The sequence below is a fragment of the Harpegnathos saltator genome, unplaced genomic scaffold, assembly GCF_003227715.2.
Source record: "Harpegnathos saltator strain DR-91 unplaced genomic scaffold, Hsal_v8.6 scaffold192, whole genome shotgun sequence".
Classification (NCBI taxonomy): Eukaryota; Metazoa; Arthropoda; class Insecta; order Hymenoptera; family Formicidae; genus Harpegnathos; species Harpegnathos saltator.
In genome coordinates, this window is record NW_020229975.1 from 404,189 (window position 1) to 421,682 (window position 17,494).

At 44.5% G+C, this 17,494-nt stretch overlaps 1 long non-coding RNA gene across 1 annotated transcript; it reads left to right on the forward strand.

Moving 5' to 3' along the window:
* Positions 1 to 187: 187 nt before the first annotated feature.
* Positions 188 to 1,393, forward strand: LOC112588340 (uncharacterized). The gene is made up of 2 exons (XR_003112764.1): positions 188 to 897; positions 1,151 to 1,393. It is a non-coding gene; the product is annotated as an uncharacterized LOC112588340 (long non-coding RNA).
* Positions 1,394 to 17,494: the final 16,101 nt, after the last annotated feature.

Below are 17,494 nucleotides of genomic sequence, written 5' to 3' on the forward strand. Positions count from 1 at the left end.
AAGAAAAAACGAACCACTGGTTTAGCATGAGTTATCTTGTAACGTCAATGATGTCGCGTTTTACTATAACGATCGAAGCAGCTCGTTCCACTTTGAAGTGAACTGCGAAACGACATTGGTTACGATCGAAATAAATGGTCTCTGCGATAGAAGATGGAAGAGGAACGTTAACGTGATGGAGGTAGAATTCGTCGTAGTTTTATTCTGATGTTGGGCTCACGTTCAATCGTGCAGGTGGAAAGGGGGGTTGCAGGGACGTGGGTGGTTATGGGAGTGGCGGTAAGGCGCTGCAGACTCTCAGAGTCGGTTCGGTCCGCCGATTGCTAAAAGAATCAAATAAAGCGCAGAGTTTCCTCGCGAATTTTTGCGCCGGTGCGCCGCGCATACGTTCGTTTGGCGTTTCACTCCGCGCGCGTGATATCATTCTCGGCCGGCAAGAATTGAATATTTTTATTCGAAACCTTTTACTTTACCGAGATTATACGAGTTCTTAGTATTTTTACAACGAACGTGTTGTAATAATATCGTCGTCACTCGACGATATTATTACGTCCGTCATTCGACATTATTTGATTTACCGCGAAAGCGTACGAGCGACAGATTTGGTAAGGAAAATACGGAAAGAATTGAAAGTGCAAATGTAATATTCAACGGGGATGCTCACAGCCTCTTTGTTTCCGCGTACACATGTGTACGTTCGACGCGTTTACATGAATCAGCAGGCGAGATAAGAGTCGGTACTTCCCATTAACGAAATACGGTGGAGTCCCGCGCACATGTACACAATTAAATGCGGATACTCGCGCACGCTCGATAAGATATGGCATGTGAGTATATAAGCGACACTCGGAGAGAGTAACATCACACCTCTTTAACACGCAGCAGACGCGAAAGAACGTAAGTCGGACATACATTGTCTCACCTGATTATTATATTTCGCAAAGTTTCAATATATCTCACGATGAATACCATTTCTCTTTGGTTTGTTTTGTAAAATAATAATTTGTGGATTATATCGACTATTTTATTTTACTACTGAAAACTGGACTGGTATCAGAAATACTTCAAAAGATATGAGAACTTACAAACTAATCACCAACCAACTTGCCGTATAATTTGATATTCATACGCATTCTTTTCATGTTCTCAGGAAACACAACATGAAATTCCACTTGTTCATCTTTACTCTGCTCTTGGCAGTGATGGCCGCTCTTGCGTTCAGGGTTCCGCCTCAACAACCGCCTCCAGGCGGCTGGAAAAAATTCCCAACTTTTCCCGGTCAAGGACCCTTCAACCCAAAGATCGGGAAGTGATGAGACAAAACGATGACTTCTGCCAGCATCTTTTGAAATCGACTTCATACTCTAAGAGAACTGATATGCCCGAGATAATTTATTGACGTGTGCGATTCGCATGCTCCTTCATTGTGCGATTTCTGACCACGCAACGCAGCACGATATACTTCGTTGGAAAAATGTATATCTCTACGAAATATGAGTAAAACTATACGAAGAAAATTCTGATTCATTACTTTACCGATTGTTATTCTCGTGCGTTTCTTCTTCCATTAACGTGTAAACGACTGGTAGGTATAAAATTGGTAGATCTGACGATACGCATGCCGGCTGTTTGGACTACACGCGAAATACGATTTTCCGAGGTGTTCCTTTCGGTTTGCGGTTCTGTTCGGATTGCGAATAGCCCGCGTAATTTCGTTACTTTCGACTTTGGCCACGATTCCAGGCGGTTATATCTCTGTTGTCGCGATCTTATAAACGAGTGACTCCTCGTTGTCTGTAGATCTGATAAGGCTAATTACGCTAATACATTAGGCGAGTGGAAGCCCCGAAATAACGAGTGCGCCACCCAGCTCCATGTGCGCCCGGCTGCATTTACCTCTAGCAATGCCTATCGCGTAGGTAGACGAGGGTGTCCTAATTACCTACCGCCCGGCGAGACGCCTTCTTGCCCGCATGTAAACACCTTCATTACCACTGAACTGCTCCATAAAATATTTCGCTGGGATAGCTGTTCGGTATGGGTAATAACCCCAATCCGTGAAACTCTATAAAATGTCGCTCCTTATGGACGCCTTATGGACTTAGTGGCGAGAAGGTAATTATTGACCGTTATACTCGGCACGTTAACTTATTACCTCTTTCTTGCGATACTCTAACGAAACGAAACGATGAAAATGAGACGCAATCTTCACGCGTATACTTAACAGAGAGAGCGCGTTACGCTAAATAAGAATTTAACGCGATATGCTTTTATCTCCTGCTTCATCTAGCTCGAGCAACTCGTACATTCTTTTTTAAATAAGCGAAATATAAATGTTGTTTTCAGCGGAACTTTCATTACGACGCGGAATATTTGTTAGGTTTATGTTTACATGCTACAGGCCAGATATTCTCATGTCGATAGTAGTTTTCATTTTTAGCTACTATTGCAACGCATCTGGACGTCCCCATCTTTCCATATTTACACATTACATATCATTATAACCGCTAATAAAGCTAATTATTTATGGTCAGCTTCTACCACCTCATGCGTGCTAAGAGGAGTGAGACACTCCGTAGAATCTCCAACGTATTGGCGAACACCGAAGTCTCGAGTTCAGGGAATATCGTGGTTCTCTCGCTCGAGGTCTTATACAGCTTTTCCGTATCAACGAGTAAACGGCCTCAAACCGGCCGCCTTGTATTTCATGTCCTAGTAAAAGTTTCTGGTTCGTGCCAGTCATAGTCGTGTCGATATCTTCGATTGCGAGGAAGCCCCTCCGGTGTTCAAAGACAGGCTAGAATATGCGTCTGGTAAGAAGTATTATATTTCTCGTGCACTGTTCTGGCACTGTTCTTCTGTTCTTTCTCCTCACACAATAACGTGTTTCCTTAATTTTTCTCAGAAGTTATTTGTATTTTTATTTTTTACACACTCTCTTGTTTGTCATTTTCATTTTTCGTGCGAGTTTTTACTCGGTTAGAACTCTGTTTGTAACTTCGTTCTCTTTCCGCAACAGTTTGTTGCAAACTAAAGGCTCTGTCACTTTTGGTGTATAAATAGAAATGCCCGTTTTTCTTTCCACTCAGTAAATTCGATTATTGGCGCAAACGGTTTATTCTACAAAAGCGTTTCCTTTTTTGTGCGTCATATATGTGCAATTTCGCCCAAAGGTTGCGTAGTTTCCACGTGGTTTTGTCCGCAGCAATAACAGCGTATACAGAGACACAAAACAAAAGAAATTCGAATAATGTTACATTACGCAATGTACGATAATATTAGCATCCGCGAGTCACTTAGTAAGAAAGTGTTTTTCTCTTCTCGTCAGCCTCGGAAAAGATTTGAATTCCATCGGTAATGGAAAGGATCGCGCGCGACGTGGCAAAAGAAATCCAATTCAGATATCCTACGGGAAGTCCCTGAGCGTATACGTTTCGGAAGTACGTGAATCTTAACTAACTCGCGACGCGAATAAAATTGCACCTGATGACTCAACGAGAGAGTCTACGAGATCATTGCTATCACTGGATACGTCGCTGCGGCTGCGATAAAGCCAAATCTGAGTGGAAATTCCCGCAAGATTGCGTTATTTGCGTATTTTCCTCGCAAGAAGAAATTGTTTTTTTGTGTGTCGCCGCAAACATGTTTTCTTTGATCACATACGTATTATGCAACGCATGACGATATATGAGTGGTGTATAAAATGCATGAGCAAAATAGTTCGACTTTTGTCGTGATTAAAGTGTGAGATGTAATAATGATGATAATCTCTCTCTCTCTCTCTCTCTCTCTCTCTCTTGAAATTCCTTGCCGATTATTTTATTGTACAATGTTAGATCTTGCCCTTACGCGTATAAAACGTATCTTGGTACATTGTGCGTTATCTGATGTTTCACGCAGAAATCTTTTTTTCGTTAAATAGTTCGTCAGACACGTACATATTTTAACACGGTCTCTGCCAACGGTCTCGAAATTCAACATTGTTGGACAGTTATACGAAGAATTAGTTGTTTTCACCTGCACGCGCACCAAACTTGTCGAGAAGTCAATCGCATTGGATTACCATCTTACCGTTACGTAATATTATCTTTCGTTTCTTCACCAGAGCGATATATCCATTATAAAGTTTGAAGTGTACATCACGATGCTGTTGGTTGCAATATGCATTTTGTTTGTCGATATTAGAGATGCGCGAATTGAGAATTTTGATGTCGAATCTCATTTTTTAAACTCGAATTCGAGTCAAATCGAATCTATGAAATTTCACTCCAATTCTAATCGAATCGACTGAAATCGAATCGAATTATTAAAAAATTTAACACGACTATTAAACATGCAAATAATAATGGAAGATTTTAATATGAAAGGGAATAATGATATTACAATATCACCTTGAAGTAAAATATATATTTAAATATTTAAAGTAATTTATAATTAAGTTATTGGTTATAAGTTAAGTTAATTACAAGTTAAGGGCTCAAACATACCAGGCCCAGATGGCCCGTGCATGGTGCATGCGTGCAAACGATAACGTATTTGATTCCTATTCGAATTATTCGGATTCGAATCATAGGGATTCGGATTCGAATTCAAATAGTTCGTACATCTCTAGTCGATATACATGCGCTTCCATGTATATTCTGGCCATTTTCTGATAGGTTTGGAAGGCGCCTGGATCACCGAATCCTACACTACATTTCCTACATTTCAATATCACACGCTCCTTTTTTGACGAGACCAAGAGTAAGTATAATCGAGTATAATCGATTCTGCATCGTATATATTTAAAGCGTGAAATGTCCGAATTTTTATTCGCAATTAACGCCTATCTTCTCGCCTAGTTTCTCGGTAAGAATATTTTTATTATTGTTACAGCGTGACCTTCCTCATTGATTCGTGAAGTGATTACTATTCACCACCCACGTACTGTATCGCGACAAATGACGCGTAAAATTCACTTCAGTCACATGGGAGACATTTTATTTGATGTCATCTAAAATCCGTTCCAAATTCGATTATTGTGCACACGTATGTGTACCTATTGATGTACCTGTTAAATATTTTTCTATCCATCTAATATCTTCCACTCTTTTTTTTCTCTTCGAATGCACGAGCGCCTGCAATTTGCTTTTAATCCCTGTAACGCCGCTAGATTCTCTCGCGTAGGCGATCACGTAAAACAATCAGAGGCAAAGACACCCTGGAGGAAACTCAATCTGCGAAACATTTTCTGCCGTGAGAAACGATATTTCAATTAAATCCTTAATCAAATAGGGAGAGCACAGTAGTTTGCATCTTGGGTGACCATAAATCGCGTTAATGGAAAATGACTTTTCTTATTAGCAAGTTATTTGCACTGGCATAGGGTGCTGCAAAAGGGAATATTGCGTCTAAGCTTCTATCTGGTAAGAGTTTGCGAGAGCTACAAAGAAATCGATACGTGCCTCCCGCGATATCTGAAGCGAGCATCTGCCGCTGCTCCGCGCAATTTGCAGTTTAATACTTTTATTTCTCCGCGCTTCTTTTCTTCTCCACAAACTAATTAAGACTGCTGATCGGGAATTAATGTCTGTTGTCTAAATGTAAGCTTCACCCGCGGGTGTCATAGTCCGGTTTCATAATTGGCAATTATTTAGTTTCGGAGCGAGCAAGTCAGCCCGGTCCAGGAGCAATCCTGGAAGATGTATCCAACCGTCTGTGGCAAGTGTTGCATGCGACAGCATAATGTAAATGGTGAGTTTGGCGAGATCCTTCGTTGTAATGAACACGGTGACGTTAGACGCGGTTGTGTAGCCGAGTACTTTCCCTCCGCTCTTCTGCATTTTACGGAGTTCCTACGTTAATGCGATAAGAGAGCAGTCTCAGTCGGGCCAGGCCATAACTTAAATTGCTCGCTTCTTCGTCGTGGCTAATGCGAAACGATACTTAAAGCGGAACAATCGCAACGCGCCAGTCAGCTTTATTTCGCGCCCATTTTGATCCGACAAAGCGTTCGTTATCTGGCTGCTGAACGTACGAGATTTTAACAAGACGGCAATTAGAATAATAATATCGAATCACGTAACGAGTGCGTGTATGCGTGTCTGAGAAATAAGCCAGGCCCACGTAACGACATTCGAGAATTAAAATTCCGAATATCTATCTATTAAATAACGGATAATGATCGACCAAACGGTACGTAAGTAACGATTCTCAAATAAACGCTGTTTTCGATCGTTGAAATAACAATTCAACACGCGTTTGCGAAAATTGCCGGATGTCATTTCTCCCACTTCTCGCACAACTGCGAGAATTATACGTTAGTGGTGGCTTTGCCAAATTTTAAAGCGCGTGTCATCGTCGACCGTCTAATTTTTATTTGCCATGAATCGAATACCTCCGGCCGAGAGAGTAAAATCGGGATGCCCCGAGTGGTCGAGCGGAGTAAGGCTACGTTGGATAAGTGGGGCAATTAGTGAAATACTTTAAATTTCGATATAACTTTCCGGGCGTTGGCGACGAGAGGATACGCCGAGGATAGCGACGATAAGTCGAGTGTCGTTATTCCATTTCGCATTCTAGAATTTGATCCTTAAAAGCTGCGAAAGGAATTTCCGTGTCCTTTCGCCACGTCGGAACGGCACGCTGTGCCGTATATGTGACACGAAAGATACGGCGAATAAAGTTAATAAGAGAATTTAATTTGCTTGGGATAAAATCTTTCGAGCTCTTCGACTCTCTGACATCTACCAGCGCGAAAATGCAATGCCGGGAACAAAATAAAATTTCTGTAAAAGTCCGCTATGGGTCTCGCTTGGCCACTGAGGGCGCGTGCCAAGAGGGAGGGCGGTGTCAAGCCCGATGTACTCGAAATGCGGAGCACCCTCGAGTATCATTATACTGTTTTTGCTCTCTTGAATATACGAGATGCAATTAGAAGTCTCGCTCAAAAGGAGCAGCGTAACAGATGGGTGGGCTTGACTTTCTCCCGTCGTCGCGCTGTCTTTTTCCGATTTTCTACACGGAGGATTTGCCTACTGTGCCACTGTTGCATTATTCATGTCGGCTTCACTTGTACGTTGCGACGGTTTTAGGGCAGAATCGTTTGCTACATGATTTTTATCATATCCCGGCATTAATGCCGCATCCGTCAAGTGCATCGATTTATTCGATACACCTGTTACTGCTAAGAAGAAGCATTTCGGACCTCTTGCTACTCGACTACTCGCTATTTACGTCGCCTTTTAAAGCATACGAGCTTCGTCGCCGTCACGCGCTCGTTAACGCACATTGACGGTGGAATAAAATCAGATTGAGCGCGGCACAGTCGTGCTTGTACATTCGTACAATATAATACCCAATAAAGGGAAAAATTACTGAAAATCCGTGGGAAATAAATTTCAGCGGGACATCGTGGAAAAGTATCTACCGGCAAAACCATCCACGCCCGGAAAGATAAAAGAACACACAAATTTCAGTTCTGTTTTTGTAAATAAGGCGCAATAAAACGCTGGGCGGAGTTCATGCACAGCGTGAAATATTAACTTGAAATATTAACCAAAAACCGTCGATATTCAACATAAAGTAATATGCAATATATGTTACGAGATTCTCACCGTTAAATTGTTTCGCAATTTCGATCGTGGAGTTGTTTGCAATCATATGCCTTCCGCGACACGAATAACAATTACCAAGCAAAACCCGTGCGAAGCACGCGCGATCGGACTTGACCCTGAGAATATAATAAGAATCGTCGATCTCTTACGCACGTTTCGACATCCGACGGATATTATACAGTAAGATATATACAGTAAGAATAGAAAAACACTTAACAGCCCCCACCCTAGACACTCTACCAGATCATCATCTTGCGTCATCTTGCGCGAATATCAAGATGTATGGGAATGAAGAAAGAATAAATAATAAACAATTAATAAATGGCATTAACAAGTGGCAGAGCACCGACTATTCTTGATCGACCAACAATAAGCCGAGCACGGCTACAGATAGATATTAATTATCGCTGATGAAGGTATCTAATATCGTTTATAACACGCAAACTGCAACAGACAGAGCAGATTGAATGACGAATAGTAAAGCGAACGGATGTACGTGACTCGATTTCTCGTGGAATAAATGAGCCCCGCCGTACGAACTATACCGACGCACTAATCTCTACAATCGTCGGAATATGTTCTCTGTATCTACTGCGCCGGCATTACAACCCAATTTCGTGAATTCCTATTATGACGTGCCCAGTTTTGCCGGTTATTCCGCGGGCGCACGAGAAATGCAGAATTCACGGCACAAAATCCTGTTAACTGGCTGATAACGATCCGTTATCAGGCCGAGTGAGCTTCGACGCGCGACTAAAAATACATCCGCTCGCCCTTAAATCGGCGAGCTTACGTTTCCTAATGCATTCAGGAAGTTCGGGAGCTCGAGAGTTACTTCGCTCGATCTATTCTCTCACGCGGCGGCTTGTTTTAATGTCCTTTCTACGTTATCGCATCGCCGCCATCGTCTCTCCGGCGTACGGAAATGATAATTAGTTAGAGTACAATCCCACGCGCGTTCCAATTTTGCGATAACGATTCCGCGTAAGTTTTCGTTTCGTCGTTACTTTGCTGCTCGCGCGCACGTTGACAGCGGAGATTATAACATTCGCCGCGGGGCCAAGCGATTCGCAAACGCTTCCGTCAAGCTTCTCAACAACATTTTAATCCTTCATGTGACGTCCCACCGACGCGGATTACGTTTTTACTAAAGACTAATGAACGCACTTTTGTTCAGGTTACTTTAATAAGTTCCCGGAAAGGGATTCATCATGGCTGGGATTAGAGGAGTGGATGAAAAGAAGAGTGGGACAAGAAAAAGCAAAGCGCACGATAAATCTGCGATCCTTGACGGTTGCTCACGGGGGAAGAAAAACGATTCTACACTTTCTCATCATTTTTATATACAACGGAGGAGGAGGAGGTTGTACACGGTAATGCGGTCGCGCGTCGGATTTTTAATTACGACGTCGTTTATAACATAACAGTCTTGATTTTTGGGAGACACTGACGTGAAAGGAACGCTAATAACACTTGCATCGGGTAAGCTTCAACGATTATAACGCGCGAGTCGTCTGTTAAGGCACTGATAACGCGCCAATTAAATTCGTTCCCGAGATTTTTCTCTTCCTCTCTCTCTCTCTCTCTCTCTCTTTTTGGCGAGTAAACAATCGATCGCGGCACAAAGGAAACGATTAACCCTCGCATCCTTTTCTCGCCATGGCAAACAATGAAAGCTCCGGCGCGCGAGCTCCGGCGCATTATATTCACACGGTATTTTTGAACGTGAAAGAAGTAACGGATGACGGGCAGAGAAGCGGTTAAGCCGTAAACGAAATTCTTTTGCCGGATTTCCAGTTTTTGATCGCCCTTTTGTTTATCGTTCTCTGAATAGTAGTTTGGATTTAGGAAGATAGATTACTTCGCGCCAGCGTTCCTGTATCCGAGTATATGTCAATCCTGCCACCTCTCTCTCTCTCTCTCTCTCTCTCTCTCTCTCTCTCTCTCTCTCTCTCTCTCTCTGTCACTCGACTATTACCTACAAAGCCGTGAATTTTTATTTCTTCTATATTCTTTCAAAGGCTAATGAACTATCGATCGTGGGCTCTTTCTGTTCGTCTGGATGACGAGTCCCTTCCTCTCTCTCTCTCTCTCTCTCTCTCTCTCTCTCTCTTCCTCTCTCCTCATACTCATTCAATCGCGAATGCCGATGTCGATGCTGTGCATGCAAAGATCGTTACCGGCGCACCGGTAGCGCACTGATGATTCATATATAGGATAAATTGTAAAACGAAGCCGTTCGATGAGAGTTAACCGGAGAACGTTCGAGGCATCTAGAACCTTTTCGCCGTTCGGAGCTCTCGACGTCGGCGTACTCGACAAGGATAGAATGTCGCGCGTTGTATCTCGCAGCTGTGAGCCGTGTCGCGGTGTGAGGCACGTTACAATTATCCGACTTATCGAACGCGAATTTTCTCTGATTTACACGTAAATATCATTAAGGAATCTCTTGCGGGATTGCATTACGCGCAACAGAATCAGCGCGTAAACTTACGCTAATTTACCGTTTCTGCGGTTTGACGCAGAAATTATACATACCCAGCAGCCATTTGCCGCTATTTCATATACGGACATACATCACGTACCAGATGAAAATAACATAATTAGAACGCTCTCCGTTCGCTGATATTTCGCGCATAGTAGCCAAAATATTCAAGGCTATAAATTCCCGCCGTAACTCGGCGGCCCATTCAATTTTACACTACTCATATTTTCCTCCGGCCGCGTGTGTGACACTTTATCTTTTACATTTATCTGCAGATATATATTACGTCGCGTCTACCGTTGTTAACTGCCATTCTCGCGCCATACACAGATTGCGCCTTCGAGCGAATAAATCTTAATGCGCGTCTCCGCGGCCGGTTATCTTCCATGTACGGATAATGGTCCTATTTCTCGGGCTGCCATGCGTCATTCACAGATTTACTTGCTGGGATTAATGTTCGTTTATCGAATGTGCGTACGCACGGCCATGGCGAACTGCGCGCGCGCGCGCGCGCGTTTGTGTATACGAGAAATCCACGCCGTGTATAATTGTATCGGCATTGCTCAGTATTGCTATATTCCGTTTTGCTCAGTGGCGCAGATCAATATTAACGATGATACCGGATTCGGGAGCTGGATCTACTGGGTTGTACGGCAAACAAAATGAAATAAACAAAACTGCGAGCGGAGCTGTGCCGCCGCCGCCGCCGCCGCTGCGCAACGTTTGCGGTGTGCTCGGATGTGTCATGTAATTTTATGTGTTTGCGAGCGGCAATTCGCGTAAACATTTTCGGGTTCTCTCAACGCCGTATATATTCCGCATTGGCCGATCGCGAAGAATGATCATCGTGAAGGCGAAATTGCACGCGATCGTTTAGCCCTCCGGAGAGCGCTGCCGCTTTTCTTCATTCCTTATTTTCCGGCGGTTGCGCTAAGTATATCGATTGGCGGAAGCGACGGGCGCGATAAAAATCTCTCGATGTGTACTCGAATTATCCGACAGATAAAAAACTCGGGATATCGGTCGTCTTTCGAAGTGGATGCCGCGCGCGAAAGTAATGCAAGCTCGCAAGCTCGCGCGCGCAGAATAAAAAGCGGAAGAAGTTTGACACCGCTGTTGGCATTACTGGTGATTTGCTCGAGTATTCCATGCCTACAAAGGGGTGAAGTGGAAAAAGGACGGGACAGCGACGATGGGGTGCAGAATGGTGGGGGGAGGGAGGAGGCACAGGGTGCACTTGACTTCCCTATCAGCATCGAGTGCTCATAAGCGCTTAAATGACTTCTCGTTTGCGAAACATCACTGACAGCCATTCAGCCTTATTTCTAAAACGAATTTCCTGCGTACGCGCGTATAGCCGTGCGTGTGCGCGCTCTCGGCGATCTATTTTAAAACTCACGTCACACGGCCTGTGCGCGAAATTCAGTTGCGCTTTCGTTCCATTTCAGCGGGATGGAGTCTCGAGTATGCTCTGATGTTATTTGGCGAAATTAACTCGTTTCCACCCACCGTGAGGTGTATGTTACGCTTTGAATTAGCGGCCGAGAGAGGGAAAAAAGTGCGGACCGCGGTGTATCAGAGTCGAGTCGACATGCGCGCAAACAATTTTTCCCTACGATCACAGAGGAGAAGATTCATCGGGGATGTTAACGAGAGAGACACCGCGTACACCGCGGAAAAGCGAAATCGCGAGCAGCGTTCGCCACCACGGTCGATAGATTGCAGGGGGTTGCCGGGGTAGTCAAGTCCCCCCGTTGCGCCGTTAAATATTTATTCGTACCGTATACCGTACTCTCCCTCTCCTCCCACCGTGAATCGACGAAATCGAGCGCTCGAACGGGAAGGCAATCGAGGAGAAAGCATTCTCAAAAATCGTCACGACGCCATCGCTCGCGATATCGGGGCGGTTGGGGCTCCATTCTTACACGCGCCATCGATTATTCGTCCGCATCGCGACCGAGGGAAAGGAACGTTTAGGGTTTCGTGTAATTCAACATTGGCAATCTGGCGTGGCGCTACAGGAGAAGCGAGGGAGGAAGGAAGTAGCGCGCGCGCTCGTCAAGACGAATACGTTACGTTCAACCGTGCGCTCTCACGCATCACACGCATGCAAAACAGGAACGGAAGAGTTGCGAGGAGTTGAGAGGACAAGTGGTGTCGTAAGTCGGGTCATCGTACGGCACAAAGGCACGGCCATGGGGGTTGTTGGGTCTAAAACGGGGCAACGTCGCTGGAAACGTCGAAGCGACGTTACGGGTTTGAGGTAGGAGGTGCAAGATAGCGCGATACTCTCTCCCTGTCTATACACAGCCAGCGCTCCCTTGAAAGCCCTTCCTCACATTCCTTGGTAACCTTGTTATGTCAGCCACTTAACTTAACCACTAGATCGCGTATATACCGAGAGAGCGAGTAAGGGAGTGTGTGTACATGTGGTGTGTGTGTGTGTGTGTGTGTGTGCGAGAGAGAAAGAGAGAGAAATGGAGGAGAGAGACGCGTCGTCGCTCTGGAATCACTACTGCCACTTCGACGTCAACACGCGCTCGCGTCCTTTTCAAGAACTTAGCAAATATCAACGCATCTAATGTCCGGGATAGTCGCCGGAGCCAGCTGGTGATATATAAGTACGATAAATATTCCAACGGCCAATTTTTATATCGCGTAACATCGGCTGATCTTTTGATCGGACGTCGCGCAAAAGTTAAACGAGACGGGCGTGCATATCCGCCGTAATGGTTACCATTTTCAAAGCGCCCTATTTCGCGAGTAACGAAGAAGAAGTTTGCTCGAAAATTATCTGCTAAAACCGAGCGCGTCAAGTAGGAGTGAAGCATAAATATTAAGAACCCGGAGTTACGACTCGGCAAGTTATGCGCCCTCCGGGTCTGACACGAATTTTAAATTCTTATCAACATACTATTCGGGAAATCGCGAATTTCGAAAATTATGAAGATGACCGCACGGCCAAGCGCGAGCATGAGAGCGCAAATTTATTCATAATAATCTTCGACCCCCGACCACGACGAGGCGGACTTAGCGCGCAGGTTCGCTCGCAAATTCAGCACGGCCGACGGCGAATGTGAGTCACGATCCCGTTTGCGTTTCCCGCAGGCACGTCCGAAAGTACGACTCCCAAAAATACAACCGTTTCCCCGAGACGCTGAGCCGTTACCCTCTCATACGCGGAGAAAGAGAGAAGGAGATAGAGAGAGAGATGGATAAAGAGAGAGAGAGAGAGAGAGAGAGAGAGAGAGAGAGAGAGAGAGAGAGGGAGGGAGGGAGAGAGAGGGAGAGAGAGAGGGAGAGAGAGGGAGAGAGAGAGAGAGAGAGAGAGAGAGAGAGAGAGAGAGAGAGAGAGAGAGAGAGAGAGAGAGAGAGAGAGAGAGAGAGAAAGGGAACGAGGGAAAGACACGAAACTCCTCCTTTTTGCTGCTTTTGCCGCTTGACAAATAATTCGATTCTCCGCGGGTTGCATCAGTCTAATTATGAGCCACTTCATAGTTGAGTAACATTCACGGCAGCAATTAGCCGTTGTTGACAAACGCAATTTGCGAGATGTAACTTTGTGGTAGGGAGACGACAGACAGGCGGAAGCGAGAGAGCACGTTATGCCGAAGCCATTGACGTTCCCGAACACATCGACGCCCCGTGTTGTTGCTTCCGGAGTGGTCGTCTTCCACTTCCTCGGCAGAGCCTAGTTGTTCGCCAACACGAGGCTGCGTGCCGCCAAAGTGTTCCGGGGTCTACCGGGGAAAATGGGAACGACGTTATGAACCTTTGTCCCGACACTCGACCGTATTCTCACGCTGTTTTGATTATGTGGGTTTTCAAGATAATCCGATCAGCTACATGCTGCAATATCAAATGACGTCGTCGAGAGAGGCAAAAAGGCCGGCAAGTTCTCACTCGCCGATACACGCAGCCGACAAGATATGCATCGATTGCGTGCGCCAATGTATCGAGAGAATTTCGATGATCTTTGCAAGCTGAAGGTGCAAGTGAGTTTGATTTTAACCCTTTAACGCCTACTGATAACTATAGTTACCAGAAACGCATTTAAGAATCCATAACTTGGTCAAAAAAGGAGATATTTTCATTTCGCACCACTGTAAAGGTGAATTATTCTTCTAAAAAATGGTATATAGATCGTATGTAGTTTTTAGCTCAGCTTTTAATGATAACATGTTTTGTCAAATTCCAAGTAGGCATAGTTAGCGTTGTTATTGACATCTAGAAGTGCATTATAAATGAGTATAGATTGGTATCTGTAATAATTTTATACATTTAGAAGCTTTCTCAGATGCAAAATGTGAAATTAAAAGAATATAGAAATTCAAAATGGCAAATCCAACATGGTGGACATGAAAATCAAGAAATCAACCTATTTTCGTGAAACTTGGTGACCTACAGCTTTCTATGCGGCGAAAAATGAAGGGACGATTGACTATCTAAATGGTGATCTATAAGATATTCTTCCGAAATAGTAAGCTTGACGCTCTGAATGATAAACTTCACTCACAAATATAGTAAAGTTTCAGCTCAAAAATGTCAAGCTGAGTTCAGCTGACTATCAGAGTTATGTCGTATAGATTACCCTTCATTTTTCTCCGTATAGGTTGCTCATTTCGTATATGCTTTTAGGATCCAAGTCATATTTACCAATAAACAAAAAACGAACGATAAAAAAACCAATATAAAATTCTGATATTTCTTTTGATTGTCACTACTTATAGTCTCAGTTCAAAAAAACTCAAATTTTATTCTTAAAACACTTATAAAAAGGTCGGGCGTTAAAGGGTTAATATCGCGGGCAGGAAATGACATATTCTTGAGCAATCTAATTTCTCTTCTTCGAATCAGTTGCATAAATTGAGAGAGAGAGAGAGAGAGAGAGAGAGAGAGAGAGAGAGAGAGAGAGAGGGGGGGGGAGATGCCGTTAATAGCGATATGAAAGTTTCTTGGTTCCTTCTTTGCCTGTTACTTGGCAATAACCCTTTTGGCCGCATGCCACTAACGACCCCAATACAGATTTCACGTCTTTATAGGCTAAGTCCGGTTTACTCGTGCATGATTTACACGCGCTTCCTTAATCTGAGATGTAGTATATTACGCGCTCATTAGATACCTCGCGCGCTTTGAAAGTTCCCGACAGAACGGTCTATACCGCCCGCCCTAGAAATTATAGATCGGATCTACATTTATATTTCAATCTCCCGCACCTGCATTCGTCCTGCATTGTGGATCCTGCTCGGTGGCGAATTGCAGAGATATAGCATCCCCGCAATGCACCGCACGCCAATTGACGTCCGAAAACGGAGTGGACTCTTCGGACTGCACATATAGAGAGAGAGAGAGAGAGAGAGAGAGAGAGAGAGGAGGGGGGGGGGAAGGAAGAGAGAGAGAGAGAGAGAGCTGGAATACTCGCTGGCAGACAATATTCGAGTAGGAATGTGCGCGTACGTGAGACCAGATACGAGGAACAGCATCGTGGAAGCGTCGTTGCAGCGGGAGGTAAAAGAGGAAGAAGCGAGGAGGTGCGGTAGGAAGCGAGGAAGAGGAACTCCGTCGTCACAGGAGTTAGAGGCTACAATGGCAGTGCGTCTTCTGGCGCCCTGGAGTCTCCCGACACGCCTTCTAACGCGAATGCCGCAAGAACTCGCTTATCTAGTGCACGGCGTTCTTCCATACGCCGCGATATTGCAATCCACACCTCCGCAGGAACATTATTCACCGCGCGAGATTTCTGCTCTGAGCGCGGAAGCGACGATTACGAGGGTGTTTACATGTTATTTTGTCTAACAGCTGCACGGGGGGGGTGGGGGTGGGAGGGGAAACAGTTGAACGGGGAATGTTGGATATCCTTAGGTATCGCCGGATATCACTAACGAGTGACTCGCCATCAGTAATCAGTCACGGTAGCATCGCGCGTTAAAACATAGCACGTATATTTTATTGTACAGCGTACCGCGCTGGAGAAGATAGTCGAAAACGAACAACTGCTCGATCACAAGTCAACGTTGCAAGTGTAACCCCCCCCCCCCCGATTTCGACTGTTCGATCGGCGGGCGATACGTCCGATCGATAAATCACAGGTTGAAAGTATCTCGCACTCATTAACTTCACTCATATCGAAACTGGATCTCGTATTTTATTTTTGGGCATTGCAGTTTAAAACACGACACGATGCACGAGCGAGCGAAAGCTATTAAACGCTGTTAAATAACAACCGCGGCGAGGAAAACGTCCGAAACCAAAGAGAGAACGTCGCGGATGCGAAAAGAGGAAACGCGTAAATATCTTTTGTCTTTTTTTCCTGAAATGTTCTCGCGCGATTTGTATTAATTATGTTGCAGGGATATCAATCAAACTCGAAACGATTTATTACAGCGTGATTGTCCCAGGGAATAAACAATTAAGGACTGACTCGAAAATCTTCCGTCCATCACACGTCAGCGAAAATCATATTTCCTTCGCGGCTTTATTAATCACACTTTCTGGCAAAATCCATTAAACTATTCCCGATATAACTAATCGATATTTCACACTATCAATTATCTTTATCGTTTATTCCACGCGAAGGTGAATGGCTGAATATGTATGAACTTTCGAGCAGCGCTTACACAACAGCACAACTAATATCTGCAATCAATAAATGAAAGTTACACACACACACACACACACACATACAATATGCGATATTTGATATCGTCATGACGCATCTTCGATCCACTTCCGCGCGGGTGTGTACGCTTATACCGCGTCGGCGAATATCTATAATTGATTGTTGATAAATTAAAACAAGTTTTAACCGCGCTCGTTCTCCACTTTGTCCTCCATTTGTCAATCAAATCTTGGTTATTGAACGCGACGGATGTACCCCGCGAATATTGTAACAAAATTGTACGTGTTTCCTTGATAAAATAACGCATCTTTAATCCATCGAACACCAGTGAATGCCAATACAAGCACCGCGATTATCCCTGCACACCCTGTACACCCAAGTATTTATCCGACTCTCATCTCGCGCCAGTCACGATAATGTCGCGAATACGGAATGAAACTTATCATAAAGAGGAAATTTTCAGTGATGTTCCACAGGTGTTTCTATTCAGTAGGACAAGGGAAGCAAAATGCCGAGCGGGAGGGGGGGTTGAAGAGGGAAATACCTCGCTATATAAAAGTATCATTAACAAACGTTGGAGCGAGGGAATAAAGGGTACTGATTGTGCCAAGGAATTATCCTTCAATCAACTCAAATAGGGTAGCTCGAAACTTCGAGTGGATGAAAGGTCACTCTCTTAATTGAGAGCAAATTGTAGTTTTCGCTTCGGAGGACGTTTGACTTGGCCGATATGAAATTCATTTCAGTCGAACTTTAGAGCGATTCCTCTCTCCCTCTACGTTACCGTCGCGCTTC